At 41.7% G+C, this 23,600-nt stretch overlaps 1 protein-coding gene across 3 annotated transcripts in view; it reads right to left on the reverse strand.

The window, feature by feature from the left end:
* LPGAT1 (lysophosphatidylglycerol acyltransferase 1) overlaps nucleotides 1–23,600 on the reverse strand; it is a 116,711-nt gene that overhangs the window by 88,518 nt on the left and 4,593 nt on the right. Inside the window, exon 1 of one of the 3 annotated variants that reach the window (XM_082832656.1) lies at nucleotides 17,253–17,298. The exons of 1 other annotated variant lie outside the window; for it this stretch is intronic. The gene's annotated coding sequence lies outside the window, so the exon portion shown is untranslated. Of the gene's footprint in view, nucleotides 1–17,252; nucleotides 17,299–23,600 lie in introns of those variants that run through there. One more of the 3 variants, XM_082832657.1, reaches the window with a different exon arrangement.

A 23,600-nucleotide genomic window follows, 5' to 3' on the forward strand; every position in this document is an offset into this window, starting at 1 on the left:
ACATTTCTGGCAAGGCAGGTTTACTGGCAACAAATTAGCTCGATTTCTGTTTGTCTGAGAAAGTCATTATTTCTTCACTTTTGAAGGATAACTTCACAGGGTACAGCCATGTCAGCCATCTCTAGTTGACTAATGAACCCATCAAAGGCATTCTTCATTTCTCATGTAATTTCTCTGTTTTTAGTAAGGTGCTTCACCCTCTGACCTCAGCCACATCAAGGATCCCAGAGCATAAGACCTCTCTAAGTCAGTTTCACCAGAGAGTAAACCTCCATCTAGTATTCCAGTGGGATGGGAGAGGTGTACACTTGTACCTAGGCAGGAAGAGCAGGCAATCTTGGAACTCTTCTTTATACAAACCTTCATTCAATCCTTTGGTTTTCAGGGCCACCCCAATCCAGTACCTCCAATTTCCTTCTGGGGTACTGCATGGGTGTTGGTTTGGCTCTTGTTATCTCCCAGAAAGCACTAGTGTTTCTGCTTTCTCCTCTTTACTAAGTCATTTATTATCACCTATCCCCTTTCCATCTTCCAAAATGTTGTTAACATCTCTCATTTGCTGTGGTCTTTTCACTTGTTCTCTTTGTCCTTGTAGATTTGTCTCTTTTTTTAAGTCCCCCCCCAACTTTAACCGTTTGAGATTTTGGAAGAACACAGAGACAAATAAATATGACTAATTCATTAGGTTATCCAGAAGCCTATTTATTTTTCATGTAAGATTACTTTAAAAAATTATGGCTAAGGGACCCAAAAAACTGTAAGTTGTAGGGTCTCTTTCAACTTTCAAGTAGGTCTGATAGCTATGATCTTCACAAACTCTTCCTGGAGACAGAATCCCAAATGAATTCTAGATCTGACACAATATCAACATTCTCATATTTTTATATGCAAACATAAATTAGTGGGTAGTTATCTTCTTTAAAGAGGAATTTGCTATGGGAAACAAATTCCCTTAGGATATTTAAAGTAAAATTTTATGTATAAAAACTCAATTTATAGCTTAGAATATAATCATTATATATATATATTATAGTATACTTATGTCTTTCTGCTAGCCAAGTCACTCAGCATATTCTTTAATTTGGAAGCTGGAGTTTCATAAAGGTACAGTCATTTAAATCACATTATTATAGCCTCAAAAATAAGTGGATCATACTAAGCGAAGTAAGTCAGACAGAGAAAGACAAATATCATATGATATCACTTATATGTGGAATCTAAAAAAATAACACAGAGGAACTTATTTATAAAACAGAAAGAGACTCATAGAAACAGAAAACAAACTTATGGTTACCAAAGGGGAAAGGCGGGGAGGGATAAATTAGGGATTTGGGATTAACATATACAAACTACTATATATAAAATAGATAAACAATAAAGACCTACTGTATAGCACAGGGAACTATGTTCAATACCTTGTAATATCTATAATAGAAAGGAATCTGAAAAAGAATATATATATATATATATATATATATGAATCACTTAGCTGTACACCTGCAACATTGTAAATCAACTATACTTCAATTTAAAAAAAGAAAAAAGAAGTGGAAGCTGCAAAGGAAAGGAAGACAGGCAGGAAAAAAAAAAAAAAACAGGTTTTAAGAATGATTGGGCAAAAAATAGAGACAAAGTAGGATGACAGCCACAGGTGAAAGAAAGCCATCCAAATACCTGGGAAAAAGTACTGCTGGGAAAATAATGGTGGGTTCTCACTCATGGTAATGAAGGGCTTAAAATGGAAGATTGCAGGAAAAAATTGCTGCAGACATGAATCTAATATCATGGTTATAATCAAGTGCATGACTGCTTTTGAACAGTTTTCCAAGTTACAAGATGTGCTGGGTTTGGATAATGGGTTGTGCACCAAGAGTTCCTAAATTAAAATAGTGACGGCCAAGAGAGAGGACTCATAGATTTAAGAGGAAAAAAGTAATCAGGGACTTCCCTGGTGGTCCAGTGGTAAAGAATCCACCTTACAATGCAGGGGACGCGGGTTCGATCCCTGGTCAGGGAACTAAGATCCCATATGCCACGGGGCAACTAAGCCCGGGCACCACAACTACCAAGCTCACGCACCTCAATGACAGAGCCCTTGAGCCGCAAACTACAGAGCCCATGCACTCTGGGCCCGCGCACGACAACTGGGGAGAGAAAACCCGCGCCACAACTAGAGAGAAGCCCACACGCTGCAACAAAAGATCCCGCATGCCTCAACGAAGATCCCGCCTGCTGCAACTAAGACCCGACGCAGCCAAAAATAAATTAAATAAATAAATAAAATAATAAATAAATTTTAAAAGAAATAATCAAAGCAGACTCAGTGAGAATCAGAAGGAAAGAATCCATTGGAATTCTTCCAAGTTGATTTCAGAATTTCAAAAGCATTGATATCCCAAAAGAGGGGAAAAAGGCATGTGGAGTCATTGACAAGGAAATCATAGCACCTGTGATGATATCAGGAACAAAACAAAAACAGAGAGATAAGCTCCTCATAACAATATTAACATAATAACTAATGTTTATTTAGCATTTACTACATGACAAGCACAATGCTAAATATCATAGCATTATCAAATTTAATCTTCACAGCAACACTATGAAGTAGGAACTATTTCCTACCATTTACAGATAAGGAAACTGAGGATTTGTGACCTTAAATAAGTTGTTCAAGGTCACACAAACTCAGGTCTGTCTGACTCCAGAGTTGGAACATGTGTTTCTACCAAATTCATGTTATCAGTAATAATTACTATTTAATAAATATCATTTATGTGTCAGGCACTTTATATACTTACCTTTATTCCCCACTACAACCCTGTGAAGTAGATTTAAATAATACCTAGGTATTAATAAGGTATCATTACCTTATTAAATATTAATAGTCTTACAACAATTCTCTGAGGTAGCTATTATAGATATTTATAGGATATTACCTTATTAATTATTAATAATATCTTGAGGAGAGTTACATTCAAAAGTATGAAAAACTGATATTGAATTCCCTCAAAAGCAAACCACATTTAGCATCTCTGTTTCCCCTCCTCCTCCTCCTCCAATCTCTCCTCCTTCTCATCCTTCTCCTGTGAGAATGAGCAACGGGAGAGAGTAGATAGGATATGGATGTTGAAGCCAGACAGGCCTGGCTCTGATAGACTTGGAATCAGCTCCCAACACAAAAACCAGCAGCTACAAAGATCTTATGAGCGACAGAGCTGATGCTCCAACTCCTTCTTCACCTTCCTTTTAGTGTGCTGTGGATACAGCAACTTGTTTGTTGGGGAGTCGGGTGATATCTCAGCCTTCTAACATGTATCAGAGAGGTTAAAAGGGAAAGCATGGAAAGAGGTAGTGTTAAAGAATTGATATAATTCTTCCTAAGAAAGAGCTGAATGTTGTTCTTTGCAAATAACAAACCTGAAAACCCAGAAGAATAAGACAGCAACTTCCCATAGGGAATGAGTTCCTAGAATTAGGGAATATGACAGGAAAGACTTTGATTATTTTGGAAAAAGAAAAGATATACTTCTAATGTTAGGCAACTTGTTCTCATTGCTTAAGGGATGGTTTGAAGTTGTAGTTTGAAAATTATCCAAAATTGTTGCTTTTTCTCTTATCATTGCTTGCTTCGGACCACTTTATATCCATTTGCAGGATTCCCAATGAGTGGGCAATAGAAGACAGAGGAAGATGGACTCATGTCCCAATAGATACTTTGATAAAATATTTGATAAAAGAATGGGGAAGGGGAGGAAATCACTGGTTAAAATTACTTTTCTAGGCTAGTTGAGTGATTCAAACACCCATGGTTAGAAGAACACTTGGAGCCAGGTTGGGGATTCTGTTGGTTCATTGTTTGACTAGGGTATCAGCTAAACACACCTTAGTTTACAGATTATTTCTTCCCTGGTGGTTTATAACATAAAGATTAGAGCACATGCAGCCATACTCATAGATAACTGGAACACAGGATGAGGATATGAGAACAGTTATCAGGGGAGTGCATCTGAGAAACGCCTTCTTCTATTTTGACCCTCATGCATCACACAGGCTATAATCAATCTACCCAAAAACCTTACCCAAAACTCTGCACCAGGGGAATTCTGAATGAAAAGGAATCTGTCCTTCTTAGAAAGAAAGCATAGTACTTGTCTGGACTCAGTTACTGAAATGATAGCAGTAATAATGTTGATAATATAGACACCGTATTAAGTGTGCTAAAAGTGGAAATTCATGGAAATAGCCTATGTGATCTTTGGTCTACCCATCTAACATTGAGGAGCAAAGTTCACAGTCAAATAGTCTTCATCTCCAGTTCTGATAAAAGGAGTATCTAGCCAACTCAAATTGTGGGCTAACTTCAGGGTTCAACTCTTGATTTCATGAGTTTAGAAAACCCCTAATTTCATCCCTTTATCTTAGCAGATTCCAAGATGCTTCCATGGGCAACCATGATGATGTCATGAAGAGCTGGAAAGTTCACCTAGCCCCATTTTCCATCCACAAGATCAAGAGAGCCTCTGTTTAGTGGCCTTTACCCTGTGTCAGCCCTGGCCTTTCTCTCTTCCTCTGTAGTTCCCAGCACATCACAGCTAGGGTTGAGGGCTTATTCCTACACCCAGTCCTAGCTGCTCCTCCTCACACCCAGTTTTGGAGTCCTTCCTAACTGAGCCAGGGAGTTTGTCTTTATTTGGGCTACTCTAACAGAGTGCCATAGACTGGGTAGCTTTTAAAGAGCAGAAACTTATTTCTCACAGTTCTGGAGGCTGGGAAGTCCAAGATCAAGGTGCCGGCAGAGTCAGTGTCTGGTAAAAGCCCACTTCCTGGTTCACAGACTGCCATCTTCTCACTGTGTCCTCACATAATGGAAGGGGCAAGGGACCTCTCTGGGGTCTCTTTCATGTGGGCACTAATCCTATTCATGAGGGCTCCTCTTTTATGACTTAATTGCCTCTCAAATGCCCCACCTCCTAATATATCACATTGGGGGTTAGAATTTCAGCATATGAATTTTTTCAGTCTATAACAGAGTTCAGTATTTATAGGCTTAGTCTCTCCCTACAACCTCATTTCATGGGGCTACTCTCTAAGAGTCCGGCTCCCTAGTTATGGCTGCTAAGTGCCCATGTGACTTATCCATTGCCCAGTTTCTTTGGTTTCTGGGCAGATCTGGGACTCAGCATTCTTAAGGAGTGGTGGAAGATGATTGTGCTCACCTGTGAAGCACACCTCTCCTCATGGCCTTGGTCCCACCAACCCTAGTCCTGAATTTTGACCACTTACCTTGCCCAGGATCTCAATACTGAGGTTGAAAATTAAAACTCAACACAGTTGTTGGAACTACTTGTTTCACTGCCAGGGTCATGGTTCTCCAGACTTCCAGTTGGGGTTACAATCTTGACTTCCTCTTGTTGTACTCCCTGCCCACCTCTGACTTACCTCCCAGTGCCAAGTTTTCTGAACTGTGAGGAAGGTAACTAGGTCTCGTGGGCCTTGTGCCTGCTCTACCCAGCTGGACCTCTGTCCAAAGCAGTGTGCTGCATGCAGCAAAGGAAGACCCAGAGGTAAATTTCCCATAAAGCTTTCTCAGGACGCTTAAACACCAGGGCACCTGTATTCTAGGTGGGGAGAGAAAGCCAGGTTGTCATCAATAAGAATTTTTGCTGGTAAATTACCTATATTGATCCCAAAAGAAAGGGATATGAATCTCCAAGTCACCAGTATTTTGTTGTGATTTCTTTACTCATTCTAAATGAATATTCACTTCCATACCTGTAATTTGTATTATTTTTCTGAAAGAGCAACCCCTTTCTGAAAGTAAATTGTATAAGCTTCAAGCCCCACAAAATCTGGATCTGCCCTTAGGAAGACCCATGGCCAAGCCCTATCTCCAGACTATGATTTCATTGATCTGGGGCCATAGATATCCACTGAGGTCAATTTTCCCCCCTAATGGATTTTTAGCAATGTCTGGTTTTGGTTATCACAACTGAAAATGAGGGGAAATTCGCTTTTGGCATCAAATAGCTAAAGGCCAGGAATGTTGCTAAACATCTTTTTTTTAAAAAATAGGATCAGTATTTTATTTTTTAAATTTAATTATTTATTTTTTGGCTGCATTGGGTCTTTGTTGCTGTGCCCGGGCTTTCTCTAGTTGCAGTGAACGGGGGCTACTCTTTGTTGCAGTGCAAGGGCTTCTCACTGTGGTGGCTTCTCTTGTAGCGGAGCACAGGCTCTAGGTACTTGGGCTTCAGCAGCTGTGGAGTGCGGGCTCAGTAGTTGTGGCTCATAGGCTCTAGAGCACAGGCTCAGTAGCTGTGGCACAGGGGCTTATTTGGGATCTTATGTGGGATCTTCCCAGACCAGGGATTGAACCCGTGTCCCCTGCACTGGCAAGCATTTTCTTAACCACTGCGCCACCAGGGAAGTCCCTGCTAAACATTTGAAAATGCACAGGACAGCTCCCACAAGAAAGAATTATCCAATCAAGAATGCCCATGGTATCACAGATGAGAAGCCTTGATCTAGGATGGGGCTCTGAGCATCAGCATTTTTCAAAATGTTTCCAATTATTTGAATATTATAATAATAATTTATCATTATTATAGTAATAATAGCTAACCTTTACTACCGAGTACTATGTGCCAGTCACTGTTCTAAATTAACTAACTTGTTTAGTCTTTGGAATAGCTTGTAAGTACTATTATTGTTCCCATTCTATAGATGAGGAAATTGAGGTACAATATATTAAGAAATGTGTTCTAAGATTCAATCCCAGACAGTTGGGCTCCAAAGTCTGAGCTATTAACTGCTATTATATACCTGAACATCCTTGACTGACTCACTTCATCCATAGAGATCTCTAGAAGGGAAGGAGAGCCCCAGGTGGTTCCTATAGCCACAATCCTCTCCTCCCATCACTTGGAAATGAAAATAAAATGCAAAAAGGACTCACAGTAGGTATAGCTGAGATGGGGGAAGACGTATAGAACCATTCTGAACTGTGTGCCACGGGGGCCTGGGTATTTGTCCCAGTTCCCGATATGTCTATGACTAGTTCAATTTGCTGGATGCAATTTCTTAAAATGAAAGTTTTATCCAGAAATGACAGACCCATATTGGGGTACAAATTCCTTAAAAAAAAAGTGCCTTGCCCCTTAGACGGTAAATAGGTAATAGTAATTGTTGCTACTATCACCATCTCTGGAGCAGTAATGGGTTGTGCGGCAAATGTCCCTTTTACAGATGGCTGCCTTTAATTGAAAGCCATGCCAAACAGCTGTCAGAAGTGCTGACTACCAGACTGGGAAAAGTACCGCCAAATGGGAGGAAAGCAGACAAGTTCGGTGGCAAAATGGGAGAAATATATAACCTGAAATGACTCTCTCTTTAGTCACTCTTAGAAAATGCTGAAGTGGAAAGTACCAGCACTTTGGGACTTCTTGGTTCAATTTCAGAAAACCAAGATGAAGAAGACAGTTTCTGCCTTTAGCACAGCAGATGTGGTGGGGATAAGACAAAGGCGCAAGAACTTCTACAATAAAATAGGCCATGGAAAGAGGCACAATAAAGGGCTCTTCCAAGCTTGGAAGAGAACCCCAAGCCCCATGTGAGAAGCACAGCTGTGGCCAATTCCTTGATAACCAGCCTGGGGAGACGCTGAGCAGAGAATCTAGTAACTGTGCCATGCTTGGACTTCTGACTTACAGAAACTGGGAGATAATAAATTTGTGTTGTTTTGAGCTGTTTGTAATAATTTTTACACAATAGAAAATGAATAGGATGAATTACATTGGTTGATTTTCAAAAGCTTAACCAAGTTTACATTCCTGGGATAAACCCTATTTGGTCACCACACACTATCCTTTATACACTGTTAGATTTTATTTGCTAAAATTTTGGTCAGAATTATTTGTATATGTTCATGAGGGATATGGCTTGACGCGAAAGTGAGAAGAAATTTGAAGGAGAAAGACACGGAGGTAAGATGAGAAAGGAAGACATTACAGATGAGAGAACAACATAGTAAACGTGCGCAAGTGTGAGACAAGGGCTGGATGATAACCACATGTGGGAAGTCAAGTGGCGGGGAGGGGCTAGAAAACTGGGGAGTAGAATGCGTCCTTAGTTTAGCAGGATAATTAAAGATCCACTGAAATTTGTTGAGATGAGCAAGCCAGAATCAGTGTGTGGTTTGAAATGTACTAAGCAGAACCTGAGGGACAGTAGGGAAGCCCTTGCAATTGTCTGGTTTGAGGTCAGGAGAGCCTGAACCTTGCAGGGTAAGGGAGAGGAGAAGAAGCAAGCACTAGAAGAGATCTAGCCCCTTAGCACTCAGCACTCAGAACATCATCTGGTGATTGGAACCAACCACTGAAGGCAAATCTGAGAACTACTGACCAGCTGCAGGTCCAGCTCCCTGTGTTCCTGGTGGATCCAGGCCTGGCTGGCTGGTCCCAGAAAGTACACAGTTATTAGTGGTGGCTCTAGAGGCCCAACCCAGAAGGACTCCAAGAAACTGGTTTGAGTCTTCTGTCCACTCTGGGATGGGAGGTAGTTCAGTTTAATTGATGAAATAGGGGAGAAAGGAACAAGGGAGCTTGGGGAGCAGAACTGTGCTCTCTCAGTAAGGGCTTGAAGCATCTCTCTTGGGTTTGTGGTCCTAATGCAGGATCGGAAGCAGAGGCTGATGGGAAGGACTTCTCTGGAGGGTACCACCACCAGCCCTGGAGTTTATCCTACGTCAGAGGTTGGAAGGGAACGGGGCAGGCTTGGGGGAATGTAGCATGTTGGACATTTATTCTTGAGTCTTTGCTGCATGCAAGCTCCCTGTAAGAGACTCTATATTTGTGACCACATTGGGCAGTTATCCCACAATGTCCTCTAGGGAGCTGCCTCTAAATTCATTCTTTCTCCAGAAGGATAGCTTTTACTTTCACAGCAAAGTCAGGTTCCTCTAATAAAATGGTGGCATTACCTGGGGGGTGGCAGAAGAGGGGTGCTTAATACAACGGCTTATCTGACCATCTCCTCAGGGGCACAGTTATCCATAGGGAGAGGTAACATACGGAATGGGCTGAGGTGGACTGATGAGGAGAGGTGAGAACACACCTGAGAAGCTGAGTCAAAGAAGTGGGGATGGGGATTGTCTGGCCACTGGGGTGACACTGGCAAGATGAGACTCCGATTTACAATTTTGCTCCAGGTTCATCCTATAGCCTTATGTAGCACTCCCTCCCACTCCCTTCTGTGGTGGTTTGAATTATGTCCACTAGTCCTTTGATCTGCCACCCCTCAACAGGTGAAGAGAGCTTGACCTTCCTTCCTTTGATTAGGAGCCAGAGTTAGTGACTCCTGCTAATGGAAAGAATATGGCAGAAGTAACTGTGTTACTTCTGGGATGAAGTCATGTGGCTTTCATTTGGCCACTCTCTCTTGGATCACTGGCTCTGGGGGAAGCCAGCTGCCAAGTCATGAGGAGAGGTCCCTGTGGCACGGGACCAAGACATCCTGCCAACAGCTGTGTGAGTTCAGCCATCTGAGAAGCGGATCCTCCAACCCCAGTCAAGCCTTAAGATGGCTGCCGCCCCGTCAACATCCTGACTCCTAGCTCATGGGAGCCCCTGAGCAGAACTATTCACCGTTAAGCTGCTCTCAAATTCCTGACCTAAAGAAACTGAAATGATACATATTTGTTGTTTGAAGCCACTACATTGTGTAGTCATTTGTTATGCAGCAATAGGTAACTATTATACATTCCAATGGGTCTCAATCAGCTGTTTCAGGTCAATATAATTCAGTGGCTCTTAGCATGGAAGGACCCAACAAATGAAGATTATTAAAACTAATCTTGGGGACTTCCCTGGTGGCGCAGTGGTTAAGAATCCGCCTGCCAAGGCAGGGGACACGGGTTCGAGCCCTGGTCCAGGAAGATCCCACATGCCGCAGAGCAACTAAGCTCATGCGCCACAACTACTGAGCCTGCGCTCTAGAGCCCATGAGCCACAAGTGCTGAGCCTGTGCTCTAGAGCCCACAAGCCGCAATTACTGAGTCCGCGAGCCTAGAGCCTGTACTCCACAACAAGAGAAGCCACCGCAATGAGAATCCCGTGCGCAATGAAGAGTAGCTCCTGCTCACCACAACCAGAGAGAAACCCGTGCGCAGCAACGAAGACCGAACGCAGCCAAAAATAAATAAAATAAGTAAATTTTAAAAAAAGAATCCTTAAGAAAAAGACCAATCTCTGTATTTTGCAGGTAGGGAAATGAGCCCTGATCTGGAATAGGGCTAAAGTGCTTTGCTTTGTTTAATTCTGCCTACTTGAATAAATGCTTTTGAACCTCAGCATAGAAAGTTGTATGTTGGAATATACAAATTCATGCAAAGCACTGGGAGGGAAACAGCACACTTTCTCCATCTGCTCTGATCGCAGAAAGCTGGCCCTTAGGTTCACTAGTCTTGACATCCATGCTTGAACAAGGAATGAACAACCTGGCTTGAACAACGACAAGATTTTGAAAATGTAGGGCACTGTCTTAGCAAAGTGCCGTCTAGACTAAGAATCCTGGGATGACTTTGGGCTGGTTTGTTTATGGACCAAACAGGGATTGCTCAGTCAGGGAAGCCAGCCAATGGGGCAGTCGGTGAACATATCTGAAAGGCCCCTGCAGGCATTCTAGAAAGATCTGTGTGGACAAAGAATATCACCTGCCATTTTAGTAAACAAAGGATGTTGCGCCCATAAAGCCATCGGCCACTGTAGCCGCCCCTGACGGTGTGCCCTGAGGGGATTCAAGATGGAGAAAAACAGGATACTGCGCTAAAATAGTTAAGGTGCATAGCAAAGGAATGATTTCAATGAGCCCAAACTCTTGCATCTTCCCATACATAGAAAAACACTAAAATCATTAACTTGAGATGTCTGTTTTTGTGATTAGCAGTAATCTTTTGATGTTGGACTACATGTTTTGTTTGTTTCTTTGTTTTTCAACAAAAACTCCCATATACCCTGGCTCCTCCCTTACCTCTTTGGAACAGTCCCTCAGAGCCATCTGAGTGTCTGACTCCTGGACTTAGGTCCTCAGTAAGTCCACGGAGTAAAATATAATTCTCAGCTTTTAGGTTGTGCTTTTTTTTTTCAGTTATCTGCTTAACTAACCTTGCTTAGCTCATGATAATTTTGGCTAAGTGCTTGTCAGTGGCAGTGCTTGTAGCCTAACTGGGGCTGTATTTTTGCTGTAACGTGTCCCAGTTAATGTGCACAGCAAGAGGTTGTGAGGTTTTGGACCCAGGTCCCCTGGTGGACTGGCATTTTACACGGCTTCTGCTCTGCTCGATTAACCTTGTGCTCCTCCGTGTTATAGCTGCCCTTCCTAACCCCCTGGGGAAGCCAGCAGACGCTTGTTTGAGCTGGATTACAGATTATACAGATCCCTTAGGTTAAGGTTCTTAGTCGGACTGGTAGTTAACATTTATTTTTGTATCCCCAAGATTTAGCACAGGGTCTGGCTCAAAAATGTTTGAATGAATGAATGAATGGACAAAAGGATGACTACCACTCCCTGGGATGGTGAAATCCCAAAGGCGGGTCAGTCTGGCAAGTTTGATGCCTTTCCTTTTCCTTGCAGACAAGAAGCACCAGCCAGAGATCCTTAATTCTTCACTCAGAGCACAAGGACCTTTACAGATTTTCTTTCCTGTGCTTTATCCTTTTTAAATGCAAACTGCGACACCGGGTTTCACAGAGGCAGAGGATTCTTACTCTGAATCACTCTATTATATTTGAGCCTTACCTTGGCACTACTTCCTGGCCACACTGGACTCTCCCATTCCCAGATGGGCCCTGGGGTTTAGTTCCCATCAAAGACCTCCCAGGAAAGTCTGATATCTTCATCCCCAGTCTGGGCACTCTTAGCCAGGCTTAGCTGACAAAGCCACCTCAGTTCTCCCTTTCCTAACCAAAGTTTCTGGTTGACAATCCCCACTCCTCACCTCAGCCCCAGGGGAAATCATTCTGTACTGAGTTATGCTAACATATTAATCAAATAAGACTCCTGTTTTGTATATCCAGGAGCCTTTCATTTTTTGATTTTTAAAGGGGCTTTGCATATCCCTGCTCTGATTTATTGGTTTTAATGTTATTTCTCCTCACGGTTTGCCTCACTGTCTACTCGATGGGGCCCCCAAAACAGCATGTGAGGGTGACCTTCCTTTTGAGTGCTCAGTACTATTGACTGTTCATGGGCACAGCCTACGCTACAAGGTCAGCACCCTTAGTGAGTCACCTCTTTTTTAAAACTTGCATTTTTTTCCCAGCTTTATTGAGATGTAATTGACATACAACATTGTGTAAGTTTAAAGTGTACAATGTGATAATTTAATACATGTACATACTGTGAAATGATTACTACAATAAGATTAATTAGTACCTCCATCAACTCACATAATTACCGTTTTGTGGTGGTGGTGTTTGTGGTAAGAACAGTTAAGATGTAGTCTCTTAGCACCTTTCGAGTATATAATACAGTATTGTTAACTGTAGTTCCTTGCTGTACATTAGATCCCCAGAACTTATTCATCTTCTAACTGGACGTTTGCACCCTTCGACCAACATCTCCACCCCCAAGCCCCTGGCAACTACCATTCTACTCTGTTTCTATGAGTTCAGCTTTTTAGATTCCACATATAAGTGAGAACACACAGTATTTGCTTCTCTCTGACTTATTTCACTAAGCATAATACCCTCTAAGTGCATCCATGTTGCTGCAAATTTCAAAATTTCATCTTTTTATGGGAAAATTGTTTTTTTTTAATTTTACATTGGAGTAGAGTTGATTTACAATATTGTGTTAATTTCAGGTGTACAGCAAAGTGATTCGATTATACATATACATATATCTATTATTTTTCAGATTCTTTTCGCAAAAGGTTATTTCAGAATATCAAATAGCATCCCCTGTGCTATACAGTAGGTCCTTGTTGACTATTTTATATACAGTAGTGTGTATATGTTGATCCCAAACTCCTAATTTATCCCTCCCCCACCCCCTTTCCCCTTTGGTACCCATAAGTTTGTTTTCTATGTCTGTGAGTCTGTTTCTGTTTTGTAAATGATTTGTATCATTTTTTTAGATTCCACATATAGGTGATATCATATGATATTTGTCTTTTTCTGTCTGATTTACTTCATTTAGTATGATCATCTCTAGGTCCACCCATGTTGCTGCAAATGGCATTATTTCATTCTTCTTATGGCTGAGTAGTATTCCATTGTATATAGGTACCGCTTTTTCTGTTTGCTGATGGGCAATTCGGTTGCTTCCATATCTTGCCTGTTGTAAATAATACTGCTATGAACATTGGGGTGCATGTATCTTTTTAATTAGTGTTTTCATTTTCTTCTGATATATACCCAGGGGTGGAATTGTTAGATCATATGGTAGTTCTATTTTTAGTTTTTTAAGGAACCTCCATACTGTTTTCCTCAGTGGCTGCACCAATTTACATTCCCACCAACTGTCTACAAGAGTTCTCTTTTCTCCACACCCTCTCCAACGTTTGTTATTTGTGGTCTTTTTGATGACAGCCGTTCTGACAAGTGTGATATGTTATCTCACTGTGGTTTCGATTTGTATTTCTCAGATGATTGGTGACAATGAGTATCTTTCCATGTGCCTGTTGGCCATCTAAATATCTTCTGCCCATTTTTTAATTGGGTTGTTTGGCTTTTTGATATTGAGTTGTATAAGCTGTTTACATATTTTGGATGTTAACCCCTTATTGGTCATATCATTTGCAAATATTATCTCCCATTCAAGTAGGTTTTCTTTTTGTTTTGTCAGTGGATTCCTTTGTTGTGCAAAAGCTTTTAAGTTTAATTAGCTTCCATTTGTTTATTTTTGCTTTTGTTTCCTTTGCCTTAGGGTACTGATCCAAAAAAAAATGTTACTACAATTTATGTTAAAGAGTATTCTGCCTATGTTTTCCTTTAGGAGTTTTATAGTATCCAGTCTTACATTTAGGTCTTTAATCCATTTTGAGTTTATTTTTTGTATATGGTGTGAGAAAATGTTCTAATTTATTCTTTTACATGTAGCTGTCCAGTTTCCCAGCACAACTTATTGAAAAGACTGTCTTTTCTCCATTGTATATTCTTGTTTCCTTTGTCATAGATGAATTAACCATAAATATGTGGGTTTATTTCTGAGCTCTCTATTCTGTTTCATTTATCTATGTGTCTGTTTTTGTGCCAGTACCATACAGTTTTGATTACTGTAGCTTTGTAGGATAGTCTGAGGTCAGGGAGCTTGTTACCTCCAGCTCTGTTCTTTCTCAAGATTGTTTTGGCTACTCAGGGTTTTTTGTGTTTCCATGCAATTTTTTAAATTATTTGTTCTAGTTCTGTGAAAAATGCCATTGGTATTTTGATAGGGATTGCATTGAATCTGTAGATTGACTTGAGTAGTATGGTCATTTTAACAATATTAATTCTTCCAGTCCATGAACACAGTATATTTTTGCATCTGTTTGTGTTGCCTCCAATTTCTTTCATCAGTTTCTTATAGTTTTCTGAGTACAGGCTTTTTACCTCCTTAGGTTAGCTCATTTAATTCTTAAAATAATTCTGTGAGGAGGTAGTAAAATTAGTCCCCTGGGCTCTGTTGCTCCCTGTATTCGTTTGCTAGGTGTTTTGGAGGCTGGAAGTCTGAGATCAAAGTATTGGCAGGGTTGGCTCCTTCTAAGGGCTGTGAGGAAAACATCTGTTCCAAGCCTCTCTCGTTGCCTTGGCTTTTCCCTGTGTCTCTTCACATTGTCTTCCCTCTATTTGAATCTGTCTCTGTGTCCAAATTTCCCTTTGGATAATGGCTCCAGTCATACTGGATCTGGGCCCACCCTATTGACCTCATTTTAACTTGATTACCTCTTTAAAGACCCTATCTCCAAATAAGTTCACATTTTGAGGTACTGAGGGTTATGGCTTCATCACAGGTACTGGGGGATGGGGCATGGAGGGACACAGCTCAACCCATAACAATCCCCAAATTACTGAACTGTAGGTTTCCTAACAAAGATACATGGAAGCTGGTGCTGGCCGCCTCAGTGAGGTAGAGGCAGGAGACAGCCTATGCTATGCATGAGCCACTCACAGTTCATAAACCCACTCACTAGGGTCACTCTCCAGGAGTGAAGCATTCTACCTGATTCACTTGCTAAAAACAAAACAACAGGGCCCAAATGGAGTCACTTGTGCTGAACCCACGTCACCAAAATAAAACTTAGTACCTACCTAATTGCAATTTCAGCCTCTCCCAGGAACGTAATTTTAAACCAGTCAATCTGGAATTTCCTGGTCAGCAGTAGTGTGGTAATTCCCTCAATAGACCCCTCCCACCCCCCAAAGAAGGATGTGGTAATCACTCTTTCTTTTGCCTGCCCCCCTCTGTCTATAAAAACGTTCCATTTTGTATGATTCTCAGAGCTCCTTTCTAAACCCTGGATGTGATGCTGCCCCATTCCTGAATCGCTGGATAAAACCAATTGGGTCCTTAAACTTACTCAGTGAATTTGTTTTTCAACACACCAAAAAGTCAAATATTTTGATTTTTTGAAGAGGTACCAAAAGATCTAGATTGAATTAGACTTTGATTCCAGGATCAGCCACCTCTTTAACGCTGAGTGACCCTAGACATTCCTGTAGGTTCATTTCAAGAATAAGCAAGGCCTGGGCCAGCCACTAAAGCAACCGCTGAGAAATGGAACAGAAAGAACAAGAGAGAAAGGATATATTAGCAGGGATGTGAACCCAAGGAGAAGGAAGTGGAGTGTTGAGGGAAGAGGAAAGAAAAAGGAGGTCAGAGAACTGCAAACTGCCTCCAGTCACCTGAGATTTAAATTGCACCTCCTGGCTGGAGATCAAAGTAACATATGTAAATATGTTTTCAAAGGTTAAAAGTGTTATGCAATTGTAAAGTGTTATTTTCTAAGGCAGAAATACCACGACATTGTACCCTTTGGAAACTGGTACGCTAGGTTTTCTGACAGACTGCTACCTCGTCTTTCCTTCACTTAATTTTTTAGCCACAAATAAAACATTGTAACTCTTCTGTAAGTCACCAGCATCCATCTTCATTGCTTTGAGGAGGTTTGTGTTATAATCAGCAAATATGAAAAACTCCCAAGGCACATTAACCTCCGTGCTAACCTAACTGGGAGTGTCAGGTTAAAACACTCCCCTTCCTCCTGAGGTCCCAGCAAACTCTTATTGTAGAAGGCAAGAGAGTTGGAATAAATGTCCCTGACTCTCAAGTTTCATATTTTGCTCCTGGTTTCGTCTAAGAACCTGTGAATAGAAATTCAGCTGTGTTCCAGAGCCTTCCAACCACCGATTCTCAAAACTACCCAAGGCCAACCTGACGGGCCTCAAACAGACCCAAGAAAGCGACTCTTCCCTTTAGTCCTTACGGACAAACTACTTACAAGTCCATACACTCCAGTTTTTACGTACATCTAGGAGCTACTCTCTAGTAGCTTGATAAGTGAATTATTAAAAGATAATCTAATTTGGAATTCATAAACCAAAATCAATGAGATACTAGTTCTTATTGAGGATTTCTAATTTCTAATTTAGTATCCCACCAAGAATTCTGGCTTCCAGGGAAAGCTCTGATGGAGCCTCGCCCACACCTGACTGTCTCTAGACCAGTGCTTTGTCATTACTCTACAGTCAGTATTGCCATATTTGGGTCAAGGTCTTCAATTGCTGTCATTCTTGCTTTAATTATAATTTACTGTTAACTTAGCTTCATCATTATCAAGTTAGTTGCGATTTGGTTAGCCTTAAAGCAACTAGTGTTGCATATTTGCTTCAACTGTATTTTTTGGCCTTTAATTTTCCAGTAATTATACCTAAAGACAATTATGCATTGCAATTTGAATATGAATCATGTATGCCCTAGTTGCTAAAGCACATTGACACTTAATCCCCCCCAAATATACTTTACAATGGCCCCTCAATAGTATCCCTGAGTTATTTTTCCATTGGGACGTGAGAAAGGATGGGGTTGATTGGCTGTGGGCTATTTTGCCCAGCTTAAAGTGGGCTCAAGGAGGAAAAGAAAAGGTTGAAAACCACTGTCTTACACTTGAGGAATAAACAACTGAATATACAGCACATCTTGCAAATAGCTTGTAAGTGGCATGTGCAAACTCGTTCCCCTTGATAGATGCCTGGGAAATGAAGGTCCACACTTACCTTCTTCCACCCCCTACTCAGCTGCAGGCTTGCTGTGCTTGTAGCAGGAAGCAATGGAGTCTGACGGATCAGGGAGCAGAGCAGCGGTAATGAATGGGAGGGGGTGGGGCTGTTCCGAGCAAAGGTTTCAGAGCAACTGTAAATATGAGAGGCAGGGGCACAAACAACACTGAGCTCTGCAAACAGTGGCCGAAGCTCGCAGCCAGAGGTTTCTGTTCAGGGCTGTGATAAGTGCTGGTTGTACATTAGTAAATGGCAGTGACCATGAAAGCCCAAAGAGACTTTGGAAGACTGCGCATTCACACATTCAGGAATCCCTCTAAGCTGGGTCTGGGCTGACCTCAGGCACAACCATGGTCTCACACGCTCCCTTTCCTGTGGATCCCACTGAATTTCATTTGTGTCTCTTTTGTAACATTGTGTTCTGTCTTGCTTTATAGTGGTTTATGAAGGTCTAATTCCCTTGCAGACTTCATTTCTTTGGGGGTAGGATCAGGTTTCACCTGTCTTCAGGGGACAGCTTGACAGAATGCCAGCAGTGGAGTTGGGGGATCAGCCTTCTGTTAGAATTGTCTCTATCCTAAGTACTGAAAACCCAACTCAACCTTTCACCCAAAACAAACAACAAACAAACAAACAAAACCCCAAACAAAGAAAAGTATTGATACACAGAGGTATTAATAGTTCACATTATGATTTAATCCAGAGACTCTAAGACTTTCAGATCTCTCTCTCTCATAAACAGATAGAAGGATGGATGGAGAGCTAGACATGGAGAGATAGAGATATATCTCTCAATGTCTCTCTTTTTTCACACACACACTCAATTCTGCTTCTTTCTGTATTGCCCTCATCTTCTCCTACAAATGAGCTTCCTCCATACAAGTGGTGGCAGTGCTTGTAAATAGTTTATGTCATTTCTGCTTAGCAACCCAGAGCGGGGAAGGACTTCTCTTTCTCCGATCAGCATATACAAGTCCAAGGAAGTCTCTGATTGGCCAGATCTGAGTTGCAAGCTTACCCCAGGGAGGGAAGAAGGGTTTTGTGATGGACAGTCCCACCAGAATCTTCTGGTAAAGTGGAGAGAGAAAATTCCCCAGAGGAAAGGGTATTTGTAAATGCTGTTACCAAAAATAAGGATTTGGGGGTTGTGGGTGGGAAGGAAGCGGAAGTTGGGCCCACAAAATAGGAACCGTCCATTTCAATGGATGGGATGCCGTAGGTAAGGGGACAGGGCCTTGTACTGAAATAGACATTAAACTGAGCCATCCATTTCCTCCTTCTTTGGGCAGTTCCCAGTCCCTCTGTTCTTGGAGCCTCCTACTTCCTTCCTTAAATACCCTTGTCCCAGCCGCACCTAAAGTCACTTCTGAGACTGTTGGGGAATGGCAGCCAAAGGAAGCTGAAAGGACCCTCCCCTGCTTGACTCTCTCCAGGAGCAGGAGAGAAAATGCTTTTGATCTGGAACAGAAGGAAGGTTCACAGGGAGATCAGAAAGCTGTAGTAGAAAAGAAAGGAAAGCTAGCACTGTGAGGCCATAAGGCCTATTCTCTCGAGTGCCTGAGGAGTTAGGAGCTGGGTCACAGCAAGTCCCATTAGAATTAGTGGCAGGGTTCAGAGATGTGCCATTCAACTGACGTGCAGGGCTGCTGTTCTCTTTCCCCTCCTCTCTTCCCTCCTGCTTTTTCTCTTCGCTGTTTCCACGTTATCAGAGACCTCCAGGCAATGTTCCTTCCCTTGACAGAGGCTCAGCAGGGGGAATGGTGCAGTCCAGAGCTGAGGTGTTGAAGCAGGAAGCAGAGAGTGATTTAACTCGGGCTCTGATGGGCCTGGGTGTGTAGGCATAGCTGGTTTCAGTCCAGTAACCTGCTCCATGAGGCTTTTCTTGGAGTCAGTGGCCCAGAAGACATCTGCGGAGGAGGATGGTTGACAAACCAGGCTCCTGAGCCCGTAGCAAGTGTGGTCCTGGCAGTGGATTCAGTGCCAGTGGGAACCAGGATCAGGGGGGTGAGGACGACCACACCTGCACAAGGATTTGCGCTGAGTCCTTGTTTGTTTTTTGGTTTTGCCATTGAAATCATATTCCAGTAAGACTGGAGGTGCAGAGAGAAGGAAGTAATATGTGGTTTCCGTAGTTCTTTGGCCATAGCTGGGAGGCCAATTGGCACAAGAGTTTGGGTACAGGAGAAATTCAGTGACGGGAGTTTAAGAACCACCCGCAGGGCAGTTGTGATGCATAGGAAAGAGAATGGGACGTGGCGTCAGCAGATCTGAAGTTAAAGCCTGACTCAACTGCTCATTCACTATGTGATCTTGGACAGGTTACTCTGCTCCTCTGTGCCTCAGTTTCCTCAACAGAAAGAGTCAAGACAATAATACTTCACAGGGTCATTGTCAGCATGAAAAGAGCAAATACTGTAACATGGCATTCCATTTTTGGGGGTTTATTACCCTCCTCAGGAAGCTGTAGAGTGTAATTGTTAAGAGCTCAGACTCTGGAATTTGACAGAACTGAGTTCAAATCCCCGTTTAAAATTACAAATAGCTATTTATGTATGAAACAATGAGATGTCTGGGATTTGCTTCAAAATAGTGCAGGAAGGGGAGAGTCAGTGGGGATGTTGTGGAATGAGACTGGCCATGAGTTAACAATGGCTGAAACTGGGTGATGGATATATGGGGTTTATTAGACCAATCTGCGTACGTTGTATATACAGGCAGTCCTCACTTTGCATGGTTCTGATATGCATGGATTGCAGTTACCATGGTTTAGTTAAATAGCACCAGTCTCCCCGCAACACAGCTCAAATTTCACTGACCACACGATATTAACTGTGAATAATTGCATAAAGTACACACTTTAGTGCACAAACTACTGCATAAAAAGCAGGTGCCCATTATCATCAGCCATCTGTCACAACACTTCTTTCAAAGTCTGTCTTTGGTTATTGGTCCATCTGTTGTTAAGTTTACACACAGACACAAAGCATGTGCTGAGTTGCCTCTTTGTCTCCTAGTGATAAACCTGTGACATTTTACAAAAATGGATAATCAAAAAGAGAGATTTGGCCAACAGAAATGAAAATGCACCAAAGAAATGAACAGTGATGACGCTGAAAATGAAATTAGAGCTTATCTACAGGTGAACTTGTAGATAAATAGCCGACTGTGGGGAGGTCGACATTGACGCCATTCAAGGCTATGGACACAGCCAGAGGAGTCAGTGAAGGCAAACTCAGGGAAAACAGTGGTTGTGACGAAAAGATGATATTCCAGAGAAAGTGACACCTGGAAAAACCTTCACATTGAAGGTACTCTTGGAGGTGCTTCACAACACGGAAAGCTCAAAGGACAAAGTGTTGGAAGGTGATCTACACTTAGAAAGAGCATGACAATTCACCAAGGCATAGAAAATATGCTTAGTCGTTGTGTGACGTGAAGGCAAGCACTGTTCAAACTACTCTTGATACATTTCTTACAAAGAAATAAACACCTTCCTTTTCAAAGTGTCTAATGTTTTAAATTACAGTGTACTAAATAAATATTAGCTTTACTCTTTTTTTCATCTCCCTATGTATTTACAACGGACAGTAAGGGAAATTTTAATGTTCTGACAAAAATGTTTGAAGGTCACACATGAACTGTAATTTTTTCATTGTTTATTAAGATTGCTTTGTGTGCTTTCAGCTTACACAACCATTTTCACAATCCTGCGCTACTGTGTAAAGTTTCCATTTTGACATTTTCAATACTGAATAGTTTTTTTTTCTAATCCCCATTCAACCACTTTCTTATGAAAATTATTTAATCTTCCCGTGTCTCAATTTCCTCACCTGTCAAATGGGGATAACAGTAGCATTCATTTTGCTAATCGTTGTGAAGATTTAACAAGTTAATGCCTGTCGAGTACTCAGCAGAGTGACATAAATAGAAGATTCAGTGAACAGTGGCTGCTATTATATTTACAGATCTGGACCAGAGGGAGATAGAAGACACTGAAAGGTCACAGAGTATCACTGTGTTATAATAATCATCGTCTACCATTAGATGCCTCACAGCAATTCTTGTTTGCATACTTCCTTAAAATGCTGCCTTCTGCTACACGGAGGTATTTCAGCACAACTTTTTCTCAAGGAGCCTCCAAATCTGGATAAAGACACAGTGATGTAGCTCAGTGTTTCTCCACTTCTTTTTTTTTTTTTTCACTATTACCATCCCCCTCCTGCCCCACGGGAGCCTTTTTAGACATCTTTCCCCTAATCTACATCCCCGTGAAATATTAATAGCATAGCTATACTGTATATTCATGTGTTCATGTACTATATGTATATTTGTGCTTTACAAAGAAAAGGAATAAAGTCCTACCCCAACCAATATTTTACCCTCTTGGGAGGATATCATTGCTATTGCGAATGATAGCATGATAGCATGATGTAGATGAAAATGTAACAGACATGTTGATTGCCTATTCAATGTCCTTATTGCCATCTTCATCTTCCTACAACTACCCCATCCATCCATCCCCAACCCACTGCTTTCCCCTTTCCAAGGGAACCCTGATATTTTATTTATGTCTGTCTGTATGTATGTCAATCCACTGTCATGCATGTGGTCATGTACTTCACTAAGCCAATTAGGTAATCCCGTTCTCTTTGCTAGTGATTTCACTAGTGATTGGTTAGGAATGGGTGTGTGATACAACTCTGGGCAACGAGATGTGAGGGCAAGTCTACCAGGTGGCTTTGGGGAAAGGTTCCTTCAAAACGAAAAATGGACACACCAGAAGAGATGGTCTAACATTTTCCCTTGGAAGTTGGCAGGTTTAGATGAGTTACTTAAACTCTGACAGCTAGCTACGTTTTGTCCATCAGATGAATTAGCTTAAGAACCCAACTGACATGCTGAAGATACAGAATGAATGGAAATAACCAAGGTTCTTGATGACATGGAGTTGCTGAAGTAATCAATCCTGGAGCTGCCCTACCTTGAGACTTCTTGTTATATGAGATAATACTTTTTCTTTTTTCTTTGGCTTGCTGAGTCACTGTTTTTAGATACTTGTAGCCAAAAAGATCCCAGTGATTTGGGGGGAAAAAAGAGCTATGACAACAAAATAATTTTGAACAAATGTATTACTAAAAAGTCAAGGTAGGGCTTCCCTGGTGGCGCAGTGGTTGAGAGTCCGCCTGTCGATGCAGGGGACGCGGGTTCGTGCCCCGGTCCGGGAGGATCCCACATGCCACGGAGCGGCTGGGCCCATGAGCCACGGCCGCTGAGCCTGTGCATCCGGAGCCTGTACTCCGCAACGGGAGAGGTCACAACAGTGAGAGGCCCACGTACCGCAAAAAAAAAAAGTCAAGGTATCCACATAAATTGCATTTGGAGACAAGATTGGAAACACATTCCTGAATAACCTTATCCACATTCATAGCTCCAGCACCCAGACCCCTGAAGTATCTGCGTTTGAACCCTATTCACCCATTAATCACGTGGATGGCCTTGGTAGATTACTCTTTTGAGTGTCAGTTTCCTTCTTAGTAAAACTGAGACAAGAATACCTGTACTGGATTGTGAGAATCAAAAGAAATAATACCAACGAAGTGTTTAGAACAGGTATGGCATATATATTTAATATAAAATAATATATAATAAAATTTACATGTAATATATATATTTAATAAAAGGTAACTCTTATCATCATCATTTCCTTTACGCTGATGGCTTCCAACACAACCTCTCCATCTCTGTCTGTTCCCAAATTTTCTCTGGATATTCTCACTTGGATATCTCAATGTTACTATAAATCTAACTAATTTCCTGCCTCCTTCCTCTAAACCACACTTCCCTTCCTGTGCTCTGGATCCAACACTCTTAGCCCAGAATGCATTTCTACTTCAGCATCCTTAAAAAAATGTATCTGTGTGGACCCAGCTCCTTGATCCCTCAGGCGTTATAAACGGTCTTCTCTAGTCTCCCAAAGCACTTTGTGTCTCTCATGTCGTTTTTCATTATAAGTAGATTATAAACCTGTCTTCCCCAACTCTAAGCTTCTTGCAGACTGAGGCTATAATAGGGAGATGGCACAGCATCCTTTCTGCCATTCCCTGCCAGTACCCTGATTTTTACTCAAGTATTTACTCTCTGGTCTATTAGATTTGGGGAAAGATAACCCCTACCCTCCAGCTAAAGAGGTAGGTTTTTATTGCCTAGATGTAATCCCATCCTGCCTGTCAAGGCAATTAGTTTAGGCCTGGGTTTCTGAATCAGTCAATGCCTGACATTTCTTTCCACATGGGGATTGGTTTTGAAAGGAATATGTGACCTAGTCTGACCAGTGGAAAATGAGGT

Source organism: Leucopleurus acutus, assembly GCF_964270905.1.
Source record: "Leucopleurus acutus genome assembly, chromosome: 2".
NCBI lineage: Eukaryota > Metazoa > Chordata > Mammalia > Artiodactyla > Delphinidae > Leucopleurus > Leucopleurus acutus.